We start from the raw sequence: 17,097 nt of genomic DNA, 5'->3' as shown, positions 1-17,097 counted from the left end.
GTAATGCTGATCAGCAGAAGCGACATAAGAAGGCTTTACAGAAACAGACTTCTGGAAGTCCCAAACAAACTTTTTGCATTGGCCGGGAATCGAACCCGGGCCTCCCGCGTGGCAGGCGAGAATTCTACCACTGAACCACCAATGCTCGACACGCAGCTCGCCCTCGTTTGGTCGGCACGAGAGACGCGGCGCTTGCACTCATTAGTTTTTAGAAACTCTTTCATTTCACACCAGTGGAAAGGCAACTGGAGCTTCTTTAAGTAAATCAGGTGTCACCCTTTAACTTATGATCACAGTCAGTAATGCTGATCAGCAGAAGCGACATAAGAAGGCTTTACAGAAACAGACTTCTGGAAGTCCCAAACAAACTTTTTGCATTGGCCGGGAATCGAACCCGGGCCTCCCGCGTGGCAGGCGAGAATTCTACCACTGAACCACCAATGCTCGACACGCAGCTCGCCCTCGTTTGGTCGGCACGAGAGACGCGGCGCTTGCACTCATTAGTTTTTAGAAACTCTTTCATTTCACACCAGTGGAAAGGCAACTGGAGCTTCTTTAAGTAAATCAGGTGTCACCCTTTAACTTATGATCACAGTCAGTAATGCTGATCAGCAGAAGCGACATAAGAAGGCTTTACAGAAACAGACTTCTGGAAGTCCCAAACAAACTTTTTGCATTGGCCGGGAATCGAACCCGGGCCTCCCGCGAGGCAGGCGAGAATTCTACCACTGAACCACCAATGCTCGACACGCAGCTCGCCCTCGTTTGGTCGGCACGAGAGACGCGGCGCTTGCACTCATTAGTTTTTAGAAACTCTTTCATTTCACACCAGTGGAAAGGCAACTGGAGCTTCTTTAAGTAAATCAGGTGTCACCCTTTAACTTATGATCACAGTCAGTAATGCTGATCAGCAGAAGCGACATAAGAAGGCTTTACAGAAACAGACTTCTGGAAGTCCCAAACAAACTTTTTGCATTGGCCGGGAATCGAACCCGGGCCTCCCGCGTGGCAGGCGAGAATTCTACCACTGAACCACCAATGCTCGACACGCAGCTCGCCCTCGTTTGGTCGGCACGAGAGACGCGGCGCTTGCACTCATTAGTTTTTAGAAACTCTTTCATTTCACACCAGTGGAAAGGCAACTGGAGCTTCTTTAAGTAAATCAGGTGTCACCCTTTAACTTATGATCACAGTCAGTAATGCTGATCAGCAGAAGCGACATAAGAAGGCTTTACAGAAACAGACTTCTGGAAGTCCCAAACAAACTTTTTGCATTGGCCGGGAATCGAACCCGGGCCTCCCGCGAGGCAGGCGAGAATTCTACCACTGAACCACCAATGCTCGACACGCAGCTCGCCCTCGTTTGGTCGGCACGAGAGACGCGGCGCTTGCACTCATTAGTTTTTAGAAACTCTTTCATTTCACACCAGTGGAAAGGCAACTGGAGCTTCTTTAAGTAAATCAGGTGTCACCCTTTAACTTATGATCACAGTCAGTAATGCTGATCAGCAGAAGCGACATAAGAAGGCTTTACAGAAACAGACTTCTGGAAGTCCCAAACAAACTTTTTGCATTGGCCGGGAATCGAACCCGGGCCTCCCGCGTGGCAGGCGAGAATTCTACCACTGAACCACCAATGCTCGACACGCAGCTCGCCCTCGTTTGGTCGGCACGAGAGACGCGGCGCTTGCACTCATTAGTTTTTAGAAACTCTTTCATTTCACACCAGTGGAAAGGCAACTGGAGCTTCTTTAAGTAAATCAGGTGTCACCCTTTAACTTATGATCACAGTCAGTAATGCTGATCAGCAGAAGCGACATAAGAAGGCTTTACAGAAACAGACTTCTGGAAGTCCCAAACAAACTTTTTGCATTGGCCGGGAATCGAACCCGGGCCTCCCTCGTGGCAGGCGAGAAATCTACCACTGAACCACCGATGCTCGACACGCAGCTCGCCCTCGTTTGGTCGGCACGAGAGACGCGGCGCTTGCACTCATTAGTTTTTAGAAACTCTTTCATTTCACACCAGTGGAAAGGCAACTGGAGCTTCTTTAAGTAAATCAGGTGTCACCCTTTAACTTATGATCACAGTCAGTAATGCTGATCAGCAGAAGCGACATAAGAAGGCTTTACAGAAACAGACTTCTGGAAGTCCCAAACAAACTTTTTGCATTGGCCGGGAATCGAACCCGGGCCTCCCGCGTGGCAGGCGAGAATTCTACCACTGAACCACCAATGCTCGACACGCAGCTCGCCCTCGTTTGGTCGGCACGAGAGACGCGGCGCTTGCACTCATTAGTTTTTAGAAACTCTTTCATTTCACACCAGTGGAAAGGCAACTGGAGCTTCTTTAAGTAAATCAGGTGTCACCCTTTAACTTATGATCACAGTCAGTAATGCTGATCAGCAGAAGCGACATAAGAAGGCTTTACAGAAACAGACTTCTGGAAGTCCCAAACAAACTTTTTGCATTGGCCGGGAATCGAACCCGGGCCTCCCGCGTGGCAGGCGAGAATTCTACCACTGAACCACCAATGCTCGACACGCAGCTCGCCCTCGTTTGGTCGGCACGAGAGACGCGGCGCTTGCACTCATTAGTTTTTAGAAACTCTTTCATTTCACACCAGTGGAAAGGCAACTGGAGCTTCTTTAAGTAAATCAGGTGTCACCCTTTAACTTATGATCACAGTCAGTAATGCTGATCAGCAGAAGCGACATAAGAAGGCTTTATAGAAACAGACTTCTGGAAGTCCCAAACAAACTTTTTGCATTGGCCGGGAATCGAACCCGGGCCTCCCGCGAGGCAGGCGAGAATTCTACCACTGAACCACCAATGCTCGACACGCAGCTCGCCCTCGTTTGGTCGGCACGAGAGACGCGGCGCTTGCACTCATTAGTTTTTAGAAACTCTTTCATTTCACACCAGTGGAAAGGCAACTGGAGCTTCTTTAAGTAAATCAGGTGTCACCCTTTAACTTATGATCACAGTCAGTAATGCTGATCAGCAGAAGCGACATAAGAAGGCTTTACAGAAACAGACTTCTGGAAGTCCCAAACAAACTTTTTGCATTGGCCGGGAATCGAACCCGGGCCTCCCGCGTGGCAGGCGAGAATTCTACCACTGAACCACCAATGCTCGACACGCAGCTCGCCCTCGTTTGGTCGGCACGAGAGACGCGGCGCTTGCACTCATTAGTTTTTAGAAACTCTTTCATTTCACACCAGTGGAAAGGCAACTGGAGCTTCTTTAAGTAAATCAGGTGTCACCCTTTAACTTATGATCACAGTCAGTAATGCTGATCAGCAGAAGCGACATAAGAAGGCTTTACAGAAACAGACTTCTGGAAGTCCCAAACAAACTTTTTGCATTGGCCGGGAATCGAACCCGGGCCTCCCGCGTGGCAGGCGAGAATTCTACCACTGAACCACCAATGCTCGACACGCAGCTCGCCCTCGTTTGGTCGGCACGAGAGACGCGGCGCTTGCACTCATTAGTTTTTAGAAACTCTTTCATTTCACACCAGTGGAAAGGCAACTGGAGCTTCTTTAAGTAAATCAGGTGTCACCCTTTAACTTATGATCACAGTCAGTAATGCTGATCAGCAGAAGCGACATAAGAAGGCTTTACAGAAACAGACTTCTGGAAGTCCCAAACAAACTTTTTGCATTGGCCGGGAATCGAACCCGGGCCTCCCGCGTGGCAGGCGAGAATTCTACCACTGAACCACCAATGCTCGACACGCAGCTCGCCCTCGTTTGGTCGGCACGAGAGACGCGGCGCTTGCACTCATTAGTTTTTAGAAACTCTTTCATTTCACACCAGTGGAAAGGCAACTGGAGCTTCTTTAAGTAAATCAGGTGTCACCCTTTAACTTATGATCACAGTCAGTAATGCTGATCAGCAGAAGCGACATAAGAAGGCTTTACAGAAACAGACTTCTGGAAGTCCCAAACAAACTTTTTGCATTGGCCGGGAATCGAACCCGGGCCTCCCGCGTGGCAGGCGAGAATTCTACCACTGAACCACCAATGCTCGACACGCAGCTCGCCCTCGTTTGGTCGGCACGAGAGACGCGGCGCTTGCACTCATTAGTTTTTAGAAACTCTTTCATTTCACACCAGTGGAAAGGCAACTGGAGCTTCTTTAAGTAAATCAGGTGTCACCCTTTAACTTATGATCACAGTCAGTAATGCTGATCAGCAGAAGCGACATAAGAAGGCTTTACAGAAACAGACTTCTGGAAGTCCCAAACAAACTTTTTGCATTGGCCGGGAATCGAACCCGGGCCTCCCGCGAGGCAGGCGAGAATTCTACCACTGAACCACCAATGCTCGACACGCAGCTCGCCCTCGTTTGGTCGGCACGAGAGACGCGGCGCTTGCACTCATTAGTTTTTAGAAACTCTTTCATTTCACACCAGTGGAAAGGCAACTGGAGCTTCTTTAAGTAAATCAGGTGTCACCCTTTAACTTATGATCACAGTCAGTAATGCTGATCAGCAGAAGCGACATAAGAAGGCTTTACAGAAACAGACTTCTGGAAGTCCCAAACAAACTTTTTGCATTGGCCGGGAATCGAACCCGGGCCTCCCGCGTGGCAGGCGAGAATTCTACCACTGAACCACCAATGCTCGACACGCAGCCTGCCCTCGTTTGGTCGGCACGAGAGACGCGGCGCTTGCACTCATTAGTTTTTAGAAACTCTTTCATTTCACACCAGTGGAAAGGCAACTGGAGCTTCTTTAAGTAAATCAGGTGTCACCCTTTAACTTATGATCACAGTCAGTAATGCTGACCAGCAGAAGCGACATAAGAAGGCTTTACAGAAACAGACTTCTGGAAGTCCCAAACAAACTTTTTGCATTGGCCGGGAATCTAACCCGGGCCTCCCGCGTGGCAGGCGAGAATTCTACCACTGAACCACCAATGCTCGACACGCAGCCTGCCCTCGTGTGGTCGCCACGAGAGACGAGCCGCTCGCACTCATTAGCTCGTTGTGACAGAAGCAAGAGCCAGATCAGGTGCCTGTGAGAGGAGCGCGGTCCGGTTGCCAAAGGCACGCATATTAAGTGACGGTCATGCTTCGACAGTTCACTTTTCACACGAATGGATAGGCAGCTGGGGCTTCTTTAAGTAAATCATGTGTCACCCTCAATGCTAAATGTAGAAACACCCTCATTTCTGGCACAACAGATAAAAGCCCTTGCATTGGCCGGGAATCGGACCCGGGTCTCTCGCGTGGGAGGCGAGAATTCTACCACTGAACCACCAATGCTCAGCTGCAAAGCCACCTGTGCTTACAGTGAGCGAGGGCATGCTTCTTGGCTCGTCGAAAGAGACGGCAGATGAGGAACACATATTGATCTTGCATTAAGTCCCCTTTTACGAGTTGCGATCATTTGGTGCTTCACGATGATGGCAGGATATTGCTATTTAACTTATAATCCCAGTCAGTAATGCTGATCAGCAGAAGCGACATAAGAAGGCTTTACAGAAACAGACTTCTGGAAGTCCCAAACAAACTTTTTGCATTGGCCGGGAATCGAACCCGGGCCTCCCGCGTGGCAGGCGAGAATTCTACCACTGAACCACCAATGCTCGACACGCAGCTCGCCCTCGTTTGGTCGGCACGAGAGACGCGGCGCTTGCACTCATTAGTTTTTAGAAACTCTTTCATTTCACACCAGTGGAAAGGCAACTGGAGCTTCTTTAAGTAAATCAGGTGTCACCCTTTAACTTATGATCACAGTCAGTAATGCTGATCAGCAGAAGCGACATAAGAAGGCTTTACAGAAACAGACTTCTGGAAGTCCCAAACAAACTTTTTGCATTGGCCGGGAATCGAACCCGGGCCTCCCGCGTGGCAGGCGAGAATTCTACCACTGAACCACCAATGCTCGACACGCAGCTCGCCCTCGTTTGGTCGGCACGAGAGACGCGGCGCTTGCACTCATTAGTTTTTAGAAACTCTTTCATTTCACACCAGTGGAAAGGCAACTGGAGCTTCTTTAAGTAAATCAGGTGTCACCCTTTAACTTATGATCACAGTCAGTAATGCTGATCAGCAGAAGCGACATAAGAAGGCTTTACAGAAACAGACTTCTGGAAGTCCCAAACAAACTTTTTGCATTGGCCGGGAATCGAACCCGGGCCTCCCGCGTGGCAGGCGAGAATTCTACCACTGAACCACCAATGCTCGACACGCAGCTCGCCCTCGTTTGGTCGGCACGAGAGACGCGGCGCTTGCACTCATTAGTTTTTAGAAACTCTTTCATTTCACACCAGTGGAAAGGCAACTGGAGCTTCTTTAAGTAAATCAGGTGTCACCCTTTAACTTATGATCACAGTCAGTAATGCTGATCAGCAGAAGCGACATAAGAAGGCTTTACAGAAACAGACTTCTGGAAGTCCCAAACAAAATTTTTGCATTGGCCGGGAATCGAACCCGGGCCTCCCGCGTGGCAGGCGAGAATTCTACCACTGAACCACCAATGCTCGACACGCAGCTCGCCCTCGTTTGGTCGGCACGAGAGACGCGGCGCTTGCACTCATTAGTTTTTAGAAACTCTTTCATTTCACACCAGTGGAAAGGCAACTGGAGCTTCTTTAAGTAAATCAGGTGTCACCCTTTAACTTATGATCACAGTCAGTAATGCTGATCAGCAGAAGCGACATAAGAAGGCTTTACAGAAACAGACTTCTGGAAGTCCCAAACAAACTTTTTGCATTGGCCGGGAATCTAACCCGGGCCTCCCGCGTGGCAGGCGAGAATTCTACCACTGAACCACCAATGCTCGACACGCAGCCTGCCCTCGTGTGGTCGCCACGAGAGACGAGCCGCTCGCACTCATTAGCTCGTTGTGACAGAAGCAAGAGCCAGATCAGGTGCCTGTGAGAGGAGCGCGGTCCGGTTGCCAAACGCACGCATATTAAGTGACGGTCATGCTTCGACAGTTCACTTTTCACACGAATGGATAGGCAGCTGGGGTTTCTTTAAGTAAATCATGTGTCACCCTCAATGCTAAATGTAGAAACACCCTCATTTCTGGCACAACAGATAAAAGCCCTTGCATTGGCCGGGAATCGGACCCGGGTCTCTCGCGTGGGAGGCGAGAATTCTACCACTGAACCACCAATGCTCAGCTGCAAAGCCACCTGTGCTTACAGTGAGCGAGGGCATGCTTCTTGGCTCGTCGAAAGAGACGGCAGATGAGGAACACATATTGATCTTGCATTAAGTCCCCTTTTACGAGTTGCGATCATTTGGTGCTTCACGATGATGGCAGGATATTGCTATTTAACTTATAATCCCAGTCAGTAATGCTGATCAGCAGAAGCGACATAAGAAGGCTTTACAGAAACAGACTTCTGGAAGTCCCAAACAAACTTTTTGCATTGGCCGGGAATCTAACCCGGGCCTCCCGCGTGGCAGGCGAGAATTCTACCACTGAACCACCAATGCTCGACACGCAGCCTGCCCTCGTGTGGTCGCCACGAGAGACGAGCCGCTCGCACTCATTAGCTCGTTGTGACAGAAGCAAGAGCCAGATCAGGTGCCTGTGAGAGGAGCGCGGTCCGGTTGCCAAACGCACGCATATTAAGTGACGGTCATGCTTCGACAGTTCACTTTTCACACGAATGGATAGGCAGCTGGGGTTTCTTTAAGTAAATCATGTGTCACCCTCAATGCTAAATGTAGAAACACCCTCATTTCTGGCACAACAGATAAAAGCCCTTGCATTGGCCGGGAATCGGACCCGGGTCTCTCGCGTGGGAGGCGAGAATTCTACCACTGAACCACCAATGCTCAGCTGCAAAGCCACCTGTGCTTACAGTGAGCGAGGGCATGCTTCTTGGCTCGTCGAAAGAGACGGCAGATGAGGAACACATATTGATCTTGCATTAAGTCCCCTTTTACGAGTTGCGATCATTTGGTGCTTCACGATGATGGCAGGATATTGCTATTTAACTTATAATCCCAGTCAGTAATGCTGATCAGCAGAAGCGACATAAGAAGGCTTTACAGAAACAGACTTCTGGAAGTCCCAAACAAACTTTTTGCATTGGCCGGGAATCGAACCCGGGCCTCCCGCGTGGCAGGCGAGAATTCTACCACTGAACCACCAATGCTCGACACGCAGCTCGCCCTCGTTTGGTCGGCACGAGAGACGCGGCGCTTGCACTCATTAGTTTTTAGAAACTCTTTCATTTCACACCAGTGGAAAGGCAACTGGAGCTTCTTTAAGTAAATCAGGTGTCACCCTTTAACTTATGATCACAGTCAGTAATGCTGATCAGCAGAAGCGACATAAGAAGGCTTTACAGAAACAGACTTCTGGAAGTCCCAAACAAACTTTTTGCATTGGCCGGGAATCGAACCCGGGCCTCCCGCGTGGCAGGCGAGAATTCTACCACTGAACCACCAATGCTCGACACGCAGCTCGCCCTCGTTTGGTCGGCACGAGAGACGCGGCGCTTGCACTCATTAGTTTTTAGAAACTCTTTCATTTCACACCAGTGGAAAGGCAACTGGAGCTTCTTTAAGTAAATCAGGTGTCACCCTTTAACTTATGATCACAGTCAGTAATGCTGATCAGCAGAAGCGACATAAGAAGGCTTTACAGAAACAGACTTCTGGAAGTCCCAAACAAAATTTTTGCATTGGCCGGGAATCGAACCCGGGCCTCCCGCGTGGCAGGCGAGAATTCTACCACTGAACCACCAATGCTCGACACGCAGCTCGCCCTCGTTTGGTCGGCACGAGAGACGCGGCGCTTGCACTCATTAGTTTTTAGAAACTCTTTCATTTCACACCAGTGGAAAGGCAACTGGAGCTTCTTTAAGTAAATCAGGTGTCACCCTTTAACTTATGATCACAGTCAGTAATGCTGATCAGCAGAAGCGACATAAGAAGGCTTTACAGAAACAGACTTCTGGAAGTCCCAAACAAACTTTTTGCATTGGCCGGGAATCTAACCCGGGCCTCCCGCGTGGCAGGCGAGAATTCTACCACTGAACCACCAATGCTCGACACGCAGCCTGCCCTCGTGTGGTCGCCACGAGAGACGAGCCGCTCGCACTCATTAGCTCGTTGTGACAGAAGCAAGAGCCAGATCAGGTGCCTGTGAGAGGAGCGCGGTCCGGTTGCCAAACGCACGCATATTAAGTGACGGTCATGCTTCGACAGTTCACTTTTCACACGAATGGATAGGCAGCTGGGGTTTCTTTAAGTAAATCATGTGTCACCCTCAATGCTAAATGTAGAAACACCCTCATTTCTGGCACAACAGATAAAAGCCCTTGCATTGGCCGGGAATCGGACCCGGGTCTCTCGCGTGGGAGGCGAGAATTCTACCACTGAACCACCAATGCTCAGCTGCAAAGCCACCTGTGCTTACAGTGAGCGAGGGCATGCTTCTTGGCTCGTCGAAAGAGACGGCAGATGAGGAACACATATTGATCTTGCATTAAGTCCCCTTTTACGAGTTGCGATCATTTGGTGCTTCACGATGATGGCAGGATATTGCTATTTAACTTATAATCCCAGTCAGTAATGCTGATCAGCAGAAGCGACATAAGAAGGCTTTACAGAAACAGACTTCTGGAAGTCCCAAACAAACTTTTTGCATTGGCCGGGAATCTAACCCGGGCCTCCCGCGTGGCAGGCGAGAATTCTACCACTGAACCACCAATGCTCGACACGCAGCCTGCCCTCGTGTGGTCGCCACGAGAGACGAGCCGCTCGCACTCATTAGCTCGTTGTGACAGAAGCAAGAGCCAGATCAGGTGCCTGTGAGAGGAGCGCGGTCCGGTTGCCAAACGCACGCATATTAAGTGACGGTCATGCTTCGACAGTTCACTTTTCACACGAATGGATAGGCAGCTGGGGTTTCTTTAAGTAAATCATGTGTCACCCTCAATGCTAAATGTAGAAACACCCTCATTTCTGGCACAACAGATAAAAGCCCTTGCATTGGCCGGGAATCGGACCCGGGTCTCTCGCGTGGGAGGCGAGAATTCTACCACTGAACCACCAATGCTCAGCTGCAAAGCCACCTGTGCTTACAGTGAGCGAGGGCATGCTTCTTGGCTCGTCGAAAGAGACGGCAGATGAGGAACACATATTGATCTTGCATTAAGTCCCCTTTTACGAGTTGCGATCATTTGGTGCTTCACGATGATGGCAGGATATTGCTATTTAACTTATAATCCCAGTCAGTAATGCTGATCAGCAGAAGCGACATAAGAAGGCTTTACAGAAACAGACTTCTGGAAGTCCCAAACAAACTTTTTGCATTGGCCGGGAATCGAACCCGGGCCTCCCGCGTGGCAGGCGAGAATTCTACCACTGAACCACCAATGCTCGACACGCAGCTCGCCCTCGTTTGGTCGGCACGAGAGACGCGGCGCTTGCACTCATTAGTTTTTAGAAACTCTTTCATTTCACACCAGTGGAAAGGCAACTGGAGCTTCTTTAAGTAAATCAGGTGTCACCCTTTAACTTATGATCACAGTCAGTAATGCTGATCAGCAGAAGCGACATAAGAAGGCTTTACAGAAACAGACTTCTGGAAGTCCCAAACAAACTTTTTGCATTGGCCGGGAATCGAACCCGGGCCTCACGCGTGGCAGGCGAGAATTCTACCACTGAACCACCAATGCTCGACACGCAGCTCGCCCTCGTTTGGTCGGCACGAGAGACGCGGCGCTTGCACTCATTAGTTTTTAGAAACTCTTTCATTTCACACCAGTGGAAAGGCAACTGGAGCTTCTTTAAGTAAATCAGGTGTCACCCTTTAACTTATGATCACAGTCAGTAATGCTGATCAGCAGAAGCGACATAAGAAGGCTTTACAGAAACAGACTTCTGGAAGTCCCAAACAAACTATTTGCATTGGCCGGGAATCGAACCCGGGCCTCCCGCGTGGCAGGCGAGAATTCTACCACTGAACCACCAATGCTCGACACGCAGCTCGCCCTCGTTTGGTCGGCACGAGAGACGCGGCGCTTGCACTCATTAGTTTTTAGAAACTCTTTCATTTCACACCAGTGGAAAGGCAACTGGAGCTTCTTTAAGTAAATCAGGTGTCACCCTTTAACTTATGATCACAGTCAGTAATGCTGATCAGCAGAAGCGACATAAGAAGGCTTTACAGAAACAGACTTCTGGAAGTCCCAAACAAACTTTTTGCATTGGCCGGGAATCTAACCCGGGCCTCCCGCGTGGCAGGCGAGAATTCTACCACTGAACCACCAATGCTCGACACGCAGCCTGCCCTCGTGTGGTCGCCACGAGAGACGAGCCGCTCGCACTCATTAGCTCGTTGTGACAGAAGCAAGAGCCAGATCAGGTGCCTGTGAGAGGAGCGCGGTCCGGTTGCCAAACGCACGCATATTAAGTGACGGTCATGCTTCGACAGTTCACTTTTCACACGAATGGATAGGCAGCTGGGGCTTCTTTAAGTAAATCATGTGTCACCCTCAATGCTAAATGTAGAAACACCCTCATTTCTGGCACAACAGATAAAAGCCCTTGCATTGGCCGGGAATCGGACCCGGGTCTCTCGCGTGGGAGGCGAGAATTCTACCACTGAACCACCAATGCTCAGCTGCAAAGCCACCTGTGCTTACAGTGAGCGAGGGCATGCTTCTTGGCTCGTCGAAAGAGACGGCAGATGAGGAACACATATTGATCTTGCATTAAGTCCCCTTTTACGAGTTGCGATCATTTGGTGCTTCACGATGATGGCAGGATATTGCTATTTAACTTATAATCCCAGTCAGTAATGCTGATCAGCAGAAGCGACATAAGAAGGCTTTACAGAAACAGACTTCTGGAAGTCCCAAACAAACTTTTTGCATTGGCCGGGAATCGAACCCGGGCCTCCCGCGTGGCAGGCGAGAATTCTACCACTGAACCACCAATGCTCGACACGCAGCTCGCCCTCGTTTGGTCGGCACGAGAGACGCGGCGCTTGCACTCATTAGTTTTTAGAAACTCTTTCATTTCACACCAGTGGAAAGGCAACTGGAGCTTCTTTAAGTAAATCAGGTGTCACCCTTTAACTTATGATCACAGTCAGTAATGCTGATCAGCAGAAGCGACATAAGAAGGCTTTACAGAAACAGACTTCTGGAAGTCCCAAACAAACTTTTTGCATTGGCCGGGAATCGAACCCGGGCCGCCCGCGTGGCAGGCGAGAATTCTACCACTGAACCACCAATGCTCGACACGCAGCTCGCCCTCGTTTGGTCGGCACGAGAGACGCGGCGCTTGCACTCATTAGTTTTTAGAAACTCTTTCATTTCACACCAGTGGAAAGGCAACTGGAGCTTCTTTAAGTAAATCAGGTGTCACCCTTTAACTTATGATCACAGTCAGTAATGCTGATCAGCAGAAGCGACATAAGAAGGCTTTACAGAAACAGACTTCTGGAAGTCCCAAACAAACTTTTTGCATTGGCCGGGAATCGAACCCGGGCCTCCCTCGTGGCAGGCGAGAATTCTACCACTGAACCACCAATGCTCGACACGCAGCTCGCCCTCGTTTGGTCGGCACGAGAGACGCGGCGCTTGCACTCATTAGTTTTTAGAAACTCTTTCATTTCACACCAGTGGAAAGGCAACTGGAGCTTCTTTAAGTAAATCAGGTGTCACCCTTTAACTTATGATCACAGTCAGTAATGCTGATCAGCAGAAGCGACATAAGAAGGCTTTACAGAAACAGACTTCTGGAAGTCCCAAACAAACTTTTTGCATTGGCCGGGAATCGAACCCGGGCCGCCCGCGTGGCAGGCGAGAATTCTACCACTGAACCACCAATGCTCGACACGCAGCTCGCCCTCGTTTGGTCGGCACGAGAGACGCGGCGCTTGCACTCATTAGTTTTTAGAAACTCTTTCATTTCACACCAGTGGAAAGGCAACTGGAGCTTCTTTAAGTAAATCAGGTGTCACCCTTTAACTTATGATCACAGTCAGTAATGCTGATCAGCAGAAGCGACATAAGAAGGCTTTACAGAAACAGACTTCTGGAAGTCCCAAACAAACTTTTTGCATTGGCCGGGAATCTAACCCGGGCCTCCCGCGTGGCAGGCGAGAATTCTACCACTGAACCACCAATGCTCGACACGCAGCCTGCCCTCGTGTGGTCGCCACGAGAGACGAGCCGCTCGCACTCATTAGCTCGTTGTGACAGAAGCAAGAGCCAGATCAGGTGCCTGTGAGAGGAGCGCGGTCCGGTTGCCAAAGGCACGCATATTAAGTGACGGTCATGCTTCGACAGTTCACTTTTCACACGAATGGATAGGCAGCTGGGGCTTCTTTAAGTAAATCATGTGTCACCCTCAATGCTAAATGTAGAAACACCCTCATTTCTGGCACAACAGATAAAAGCCCTTGCATTGGCCGGGAATCGGACCCGGGTCTCTCGCGTGGGAGGCGAGAATTCTACCACTGAACCACCAATGCTCAGCTGCAAAGCCACCTGTGCTTACAGTGAGCGAGGGCATGCTTCTTGGCTCGTCGAAAGAGACGGCAGATGAGGAACACATATTGATCTTGCATTAAGTCCCCTTTTACGAGTTGCGATCATTTGGTGCTTCACGATGATGGCAGGATATTGCTATTTAACTTATAATCCCAGTCAGTAATGCTGATCAGCAGAAGCGACATAAGAAGGCTTTACAGAAACAGACTTCTGGAAGTCCCAAACAAACTTTTTGCATTGGCCGGGAATCGAACCCGGGCCTCCCGCGTGGCAGGCGAGAATTCTACCACTGAACCACCAATGCTCGACACGCAGCTCGCCCTCGTTTGGTCGGCACGAGAGACGCGGCGCTTGCACTCATTAGTTTTTAGAAACTCTTTCATTTCACACCAGTGGAAAGGCAACTGGAGCTTCTTTAAGTAAATCAGGTGTCACCCTTTAACTTATGATCACAGTCAGTAATGCTGATCAGCAGAAGCGACATAAGAAGGCTTTACAGAAACAGACTTCTGGAAGTCCCAAACAAACTTTTTGCATTGGCCGGGAATCGAACCCGGGCCTCCCGCGTGGCAGGCGAGAATTCTACCACTGAACCACCAATGCTCGACACGCAGCTCGCCCTCGTTTGGTCGGCACGAGAGACGCGGCGCTTGCACTCATTAGTTTTTAGAAACTCTTTCATTTCACACCAGTGGAAAGGCAACTGGAGCTTCTTTAAGTAAATCAGGTGTCACCCTTTAACTTATGATCACAGTCAGTAATGCTGATCAGCAGAAGCGACATAAGAAGGCTTTACAGAAACAGACTTCTGGAAGTCCCAAACAAACTTTTTGCATTGGCCGGGAATCGAACCCGGGCCTCCCGCGTGGCAGGCGAGAATTCTACCACTGAACCACCAATGCTCGACACGCAGCTCGCCCTCGTTTGGTCGGCACGAGAGACGCGGCGCTTGCACTCATTAGTTTTTAGAAACTCTTTCATTTCACACCAGTGGAAAGGCAACTGGAGCTTCTTTAAGTAAATCAGGTGTCACCCTTTAACTTATGATCACAGTCAGTAATGCTGATCAGCAGAAGCGACATAAGAAGGCTTTACAGAAACAGACTTCTGGAAGTCCCAAACAAAATTTTTGCATTGGCCGGGAATCGAACCCGGGCCTCCCGCGTGGCAGGCGAGAATTCTACCACTGAACCACCAATGCTCGACACGCAGCTCGCCCTCGTTTGGTCGGCACGAGAGACGCGGCGCTTGCACTCATTAGTTTTTAGAAACTCTTTCATTTCACACCAGTGGAAAGGCAACTGGAGCTTCTTTAAGTAAATCAGGTGTCACCCTTTAACTTATGATCACAGTCAGTAATGCTGATCAGCAGAAGCGACATAAGAAGGCTTTACAGAAACAGACTTCTGGAAGTCCCAAACAAACTTTTTGCATTGGCCGGGAATCTAACCCGGGCCTCCCGCGTGGCAGGCGAGAATTCTACCACTGAACCACCAATGCTCGACACGCAGCCTGCCCTCGTGTGGTCGCCACGAGAGACGAGCCGCTCGCACTCATTAGCTCGTTGTGACAGAAGCAAGAGCCAGATCAGGTGCCTGTGAGAGGAGCGCGGTCCGGTTGCCAAACGCACGCATATTAAGTGACGGTCATGCTTCGACAGTTCACTTTTCACACGAATGGATAGGCAGCTGGGGTTTCTTTAAGTAAATCATGTGTCACCCTCAATGCTAAATGTAGAAACACCCTCATTTCTGGCACAACAGATAAAAGCCCTTGCATTGGCCGGGAATCGGACCCGGGTCTCTCGCGTGGGAGGCGAGAATTCTACCACTGAACCACCAATGCTCAGCTGCAAAGCCACCTGTGCTTACAGTGAGCGAGGGCATGCTTCTTGGCTCGTCGAAAGAGACGGCAGATGAGGAACACATATTGATCTTGCATTAAGTCCCCTTTTACGAGTTGCGATCATTTGGTGCTTCACGATGATGGCAGGATATTGCTATTTAACTTATAATCCCAGTCAGTAATGCTGATCAGCAGAAGCGACATAAGAAGGCTTTACAGAAACAGACTTCTGGAAGTCCCAAACAAACTTTTTGCATTGGCCGGGAATCTAACCCGGGCCTCCCGCGTGGCAGGCGAGAATTCTACCACTGAACCACCAATGCTCGACACGCAGCCTGCCCTCGTGTGGTCGCCACGAGAGACGAGCCGCTCGCACTCATTAGCTCGTTGTGACAGAAGCAAGAGCCAGATCAGGTGCCTGTGAGAGGAGCGCGGTCCGGTTGCCAAACGCACGCATATTAAGTGACGGTCATGCTTCGACAGTTCACTTTTCACACGAATGGATAGGCAGCTGGGGTTTCTTTAAGTAAATCATGTGTCACCCTCAATGCTAAATGTAGAAACACCCTCATTTCTGGCACAACAGATAAAAGCCCTTGCATTGGCCGGGAATCGGACCCGGGTCTCTCGCGTGGGAGGCGAGAATTCTACCACTGAACCACCAATGCTCAGCTGCAAAGCCACCTGTGCTTACAGTGAGCGAGGGCATGCTTCTTGGCTCGTCGAAAGAGACGGCAGATGAGGAACACATATTGATCTTGCATTAAGTCCCCTTTTACGAGTTGCGATCATTTGGTGCTTCACGATGATGGCAGGATATTGCTATTTAACTTATAATCCCAGTCAGTAATGCTGATCAGCAGAAGCGACATAAGAAGGCTTTACAGAAACAGACTTCTGGAAGTCCCAAACAAACTTTTTGCATTGGCCGGGAATCGAACCCGGGCCTCCCGCGTGGCAGGCGAGAATTCTACCACTGAACCACCAATGCTCGACACGCAGCTCGCCCTCGTTTGGTCGGCACGAGAGACGCGGCGCTTGCACTCATTAGTTTTTAGAAACTCTTTCATTTCACACCAGTGGAAAGGCAACTGGAGCTTCTTTAAGTAAATCAGGTGTCACCCTTTAACTTATGATCACAGTCAGTAATGCTGATCAGCAGAAGCGACATAAGAAGGCTTTACAGAAACAGACTTCTGGAAGTCCCAAACAAACTTTTTGCATTGGCCGGGAATCGAACCCGGGCCTCACGCGTGGCAGGCGAGAATTCTACCACTGAACCACCAATGCTCGACACGCAGCTCGCCCTCGTTTGGTCGGCACGAGAGACGCGGCGCTTGCACTCATTAGTTTTTAGAAACTCTTTCATTTCACACCAGTGGAAAGGCAACTGGAGCTTCTTTAAGTAAATCAGGTGTCACCCTTTAACTTATGATCACAGTCAGTAATGCTGATCAGCAGAAGCGACATAAGAAGGCTTTACAGAAACAGACTTCTGGAAGTCCCAAACAAACTATTTGCATTGGCCGGGAATCGAACCCGGGCCTCCCGCGTGGCAGGCGAGAATTCTACCACTGAACCACCAATGCTCGACACGCAGCTCGCCCTCGTTTGGTCGGCACGAGAGACGCGGCGCTTGCACTCATTAGTTTTTAGAAACTCTTTCATTTCACACCAGTGGAAAGGCAACTGGAGCTTCTTTAAGTAAATCAGGTGTCACCCTTTAACTTATGATCACAGTCAGTAATGCTGATCAGCAGAAGCG

At 49.8% G+C, this 17,097-nt stretch overlaps 36 non-coding genes across 36 annotated transcripts; all 36 read right to left on the bottom strand.

Moving 5' to 3' along the window:
• Positions 1–74: 74 nt before the first annotated feature.
• trnag-gcc (transfer RNA glycine (anticodon GCC)) lies at positions 75–145 on the bottom strand. Its single transcript has one exon. It is a non-coding gene; the product is annotated as a tRNA-Gly (tRNA).
• Positions 146–373: 228 nt separating this feature from the next.
• trnag-gcc (transfer RNA glycine (anticodon GCC)) lies at positions 374–444 on the bottom strand. The gene has a single exon. It is a non-coding gene; the product is annotated as a tRNA-Gly (tRNA).
• Positions 445–971: 527 nt separating this feature from the next.
• Positions 972–1,042, bottom strand: trnag-gcc (transfer RNA glycine (anticodon GCC)). Its single transcript has one exon. It is a non-coding gene; the product is annotated as a tRNA-Gly (tRNA).
• Positions 1,043–1,569: 527 nt separating this feature from the next.
• trnag-gcc (transfer RNA glycine (anticodon GCC)) lies at positions 1,570–1,640 on the bottom strand. The gene has a single exon. It is a non-coding gene; the product is annotated as a tRNA-Gly (tRNA).
• Positions 1,641–2,167: 527 nt separating this feature from the next.
• On the bottom strand, positions 2,168–2,238 carry trnag-gcc (transfer RNA glycine (anticodon GCC)). Its single transcript has one exon. It is a non-coding gene; the product is annotated as a tRNA-Gly (tRNA).
• Positions 2,239–2,466: 228 nt separating this feature from the next.
• Positions 2,467–2,537, bottom strand: trnag-gcc (transfer RNA glycine (anticodon GCC)). The gene has a single exon. It is a non-coding gene; the product is annotated as a tRNA-Gly (tRNA).
• A 527-nt stretch (positions 2,538–3,064) lies between these two features.
• trnag-gcc (transfer RNA glycine (anticodon GCC)) lies at positions 3,065–3,135 on the bottom strand. Its single transcript has one exon. It is a non-coding gene; the product is annotated as a tRNA-Gly (tRNA).
• A 228-nt stretch (positions 3,136–3,363) lies between these two features.
• Positions 3,364–3,434, bottom strand: trnag-gcc (transfer RNA glycine (anticodon GCC)). Its single transcript has one exon. It is a non-coding gene; the product is annotated as a tRNA-Gly (tRNA).
• Positions 3,435–3,662: 228 nt separating this feature from the next.
• On the bottom strand, positions 3,663–3,733 carry trnag-gcc (transfer RNA glycine (anticodon GCC)). The gene has a single exon. It is a non-coding gene; the product is annotated as a tRNA-Gly (tRNA).
• A 228-nt stretch (positions 3,734–3,961) lies between these two features.
• Positions 3,962–4,032, bottom strand: trnag-gcc (transfer RNA glycine (anticodon GCC)). Its single transcript has one exon. It is a non-coding gene; the product is annotated as a tRNA-Gly (tRNA).
• A 527-nt stretch (positions 4,033–4,559) lies between these two features.
• Positions 4,560–4,630, bottom strand: trnag-gcc (transfer RNA glycine (anticodon GCC)). The gene has a single exon. It is a non-coding gene; the product is annotated as a tRNA-Gly (tRNA).
• A 573-nt stretch (positions 4,631–5,203) lies between these two features.
• Positions 5,204–5,274, bottom strand: trnag-ccc (transfer RNA glycine (anticodon CCC)). Its single transcript has one exon. It is a non-coding gene; the product is annotated as a tRNA-Gly (tRNA).
• Positions 5,275–5,526: 252 nt separating this feature from the next.
• Positions 5,527–5,597, bottom strand: trnag-gcc (transfer RNA glycine (anticodon GCC)). Its single transcript has one exon. It is a non-coding gene; the product is annotated as a tRNA-Gly (tRNA).
• Positions 5,598–5,825: 228 nt separating this feature from the next.
• trnag-gcc (transfer RNA glycine (anticodon GCC)) lies at positions 5,826–5,896 on the bottom strand. The gene has a single exon. It is a non-coding gene; the product is annotated as a tRNA-Gly (tRNA).
• Positions 5,897–6,124: 228 nt separating this feature from the next.
• On the bottom strand, positions 6,125–6,195 carry trnag-gcc (transfer RNA glycine (anticodon GCC)). The gene has a single exon. It is a non-coding gene; the product is annotated as a tRNA-Gly (tRNA).
• Positions 6,196–6,423: 228 nt separating this feature from the next.
• Positions 6,424–6,494, bottom strand: trnag-gcc (transfer RNA glycine (anticodon GCC)). Its single transcript has one exon. It is a non-coding gene; the product is annotated as a tRNA-Gly (tRNA).
• Positions 6,495–7,067: 573 nt separating this feature from the next.
• Positions 7,068–7,138, bottom strand: trnag-ccc (transfer RNA glycine (anticodon CCC)). The gene has a single exon. It is a non-coding gene; the product is annotated as a tRNA-Gly (tRNA).
• Positions 7,139–7,735: 597 nt separating this feature from the next.
• Positions 7,736–7,806, bottom strand: trnag-ccc (transfer RNA glycine (anticodon CCC)). The gene has a single exon. It is a non-coding gene; the product is annotated as a tRNA-Gly (tRNA).
• A 252-nt stretch (positions 7,807–8,058) lies between these two features.
• trnag-gcc (transfer RNA glycine (anticodon GCC)) lies at positions 8,059–8,129 on the bottom strand. Its single transcript has one exon. It is a non-coding gene; the product is annotated as a tRNA-Gly (tRNA).
• Positions 8,130–8,357: 228 nt separating this feature from the next.
• Positions 8,358–8,428, bottom strand: trnag-gcc (transfer RNA glycine (anticodon GCC)). The gene has a single exon. It is a non-coding gene; the product is annotated as a tRNA-Gly (tRNA).
• Positions 8,429–8,656: 228 nt separating this feature from the next.
• On the bottom strand, positions 8,657–8,727 carry trnag-gcc (transfer RNA glycine (anticodon GCC)). The gene has a single exon. It is a non-coding gene; the product is annotated as a tRNA-Gly (tRNA).
• Positions 8,728–9,300: 573 nt separating this feature from the next.
• Positions 9,301–9,371, bottom strand: trnag-ccc (transfer RNA glycine (anticodon CCC)). The gene has a single exon. It is a non-coding gene; the product is annotated as a tRNA-Gly (tRNA).
• Positions 9,372–9,968: 597 nt separating this feature from the next.
• Positions 9,969–10,039, bottom strand: trnag-ccc (transfer RNA glycine (anticodon CCC)). The gene has a single exon. It is a non-coding gene; the product is annotated as a tRNA-Gly (tRNA).
• Positions 10,040–10,291: 252 nt separating this feature from the next.
• trnag-gcc (transfer RNA glycine (anticodon GCC)) lies at positions 10,292–10,362 on the bottom strand. Its single transcript has one exon. It is a non-coding gene; the product is annotated as a tRNA-Gly (tRNA).
• Positions 10,363–10,889: 527 nt separating this feature from the next.
• trnag-gcc (transfer RNA glycine (anticodon GCC)) lies at positions 10,890–10,960 on the bottom strand. The gene has a single exon. It is a non-coding gene; the product is annotated as a tRNA-Gly (tRNA).
• A 573-nt stretch (positions 10,961–11,533) lies between these two features.
• Positions 11,534–11,604, bottom strand: trnag-ccc (transfer RNA glycine (anticodon CCC)). Its single transcript has one exon. It is a non-coding gene; the product is annotated as a tRNA-Gly (tRNA).
• A 252-nt stretch (positions 11,605–11,856) lies between these two features.
• On the bottom strand, positions 11,857–11,927 carry trnag-gcc (transfer RNA glycine (anticodon GCC)). Its single transcript has one exon. It is a non-coding gene; the product is annotated as a tRNA-Gly (tRNA).
• A 1,470-nt stretch (positions 11,928–13,397) lies between these two features.
• On the bottom strand, positions 13,398–13,468 carry trnag-ccc (transfer RNA glycine (anticodon CCC)). Its single transcript has one exon. It is a non-coding gene; the product is annotated as a tRNA-Gly (tRNA).
• Positions 13,469–13,720: 252 nt separating this feature from the next.
• Positions 13,721–13,791, bottom strand: trnag-gcc (transfer RNA glycine (anticodon GCC)). The gene has a single exon. It is a non-coding gene; the product is annotated as a tRNA-Gly (tRNA).
• Positions 13,792–14,019: 228 nt separating this feature from the next.
• trnag-gcc (transfer RNA glycine (anticodon GCC)) lies at positions 14,020–14,090 on the bottom strand. Its single transcript has one exon. It is a non-coding gene; the product is annotated as a tRNA-Gly (tRNA).
• A 228-nt stretch (positions 14,091–14,318) lies between these two features.
• trnag-gcc (transfer RNA glycine (anticodon GCC)) lies at positions 14,319–14,389 on the bottom strand. Its single transcript has one exon. It is a non-coding gene; the product is annotated as a tRNA-Gly (tRNA).
• A 228-nt stretch (positions 14,390–14,617) lies between these two features.
• trnag-gcc (transfer RNA glycine (anticodon GCC)) lies at positions 14,618–14,688 on the bottom strand. Its single transcript has one exon. It is a non-coding gene; the product is annotated as a tRNA-Gly (tRNA).
• Positions 14,689–15,261: 573 nt separating this feature from the next.
• On the bottom strand, positions 15,262–15,332 carry trnag-ccc (transfer RNA glycine (anticodon CCC)). Its single transcript has one exon. It is a non-coding gene; the product is annotated as a tRNA-Gly (tRNA).
• A 597-nt stretch (positions 15,333–15,929) lies between these two features.
• Positions 15,930–16,000, bottom strand: trnag-ccc (transfer RNA glycine (anticodon CCC)). Its single transcript has one exon. It is a non-coding gene; the product is annotated as a tRNA-Gly (tRNA).
• A 252-nt stretch (positions 16,001–16,252) lies between these two features.
• On the bottom strand, positions 16,253–16,323 carry trnag-gcc (transfer RNA glycine (anticodon GCC)). Its single transcript has one exon. It is a non-coding gene; the product is annotated as a tRNA-Gly (tRNA).
• A 527-nt stretch (positions 16,324–16,850) lies between these two features.
• trnag-gcc (transfer RNA glycine (anticodon GCC)) lies at positions 16,851–16,921 on the bottom strand. Its single transcript has one exon. It is a non-coding gene; the product is annotated as a tRNA-Gly (tRNA).
• Between the last annotated feature and the right edge of the window lie 176 nt (positions 16,922–17,097).

Source organism: Pseudorasbora parva, chromosome 2 (genome assembly GCF_024679245.1).
Source record: "Pseudorasbora parva isolate DD20220531a chromosome 2, ASM2467924v1, whole genome shotgun sequence".
Taxonomy (NCBI): domain Eukaryota; kingdom Metazoa; phylum Chordata; class Actinopteri; order Cypriniformes; family Gobionidae; genus Pseudorasbora; species Pseudorasbora parva.
This window is presented reverse-complemented; position numbering and strand designations above follow the sequence as displayed.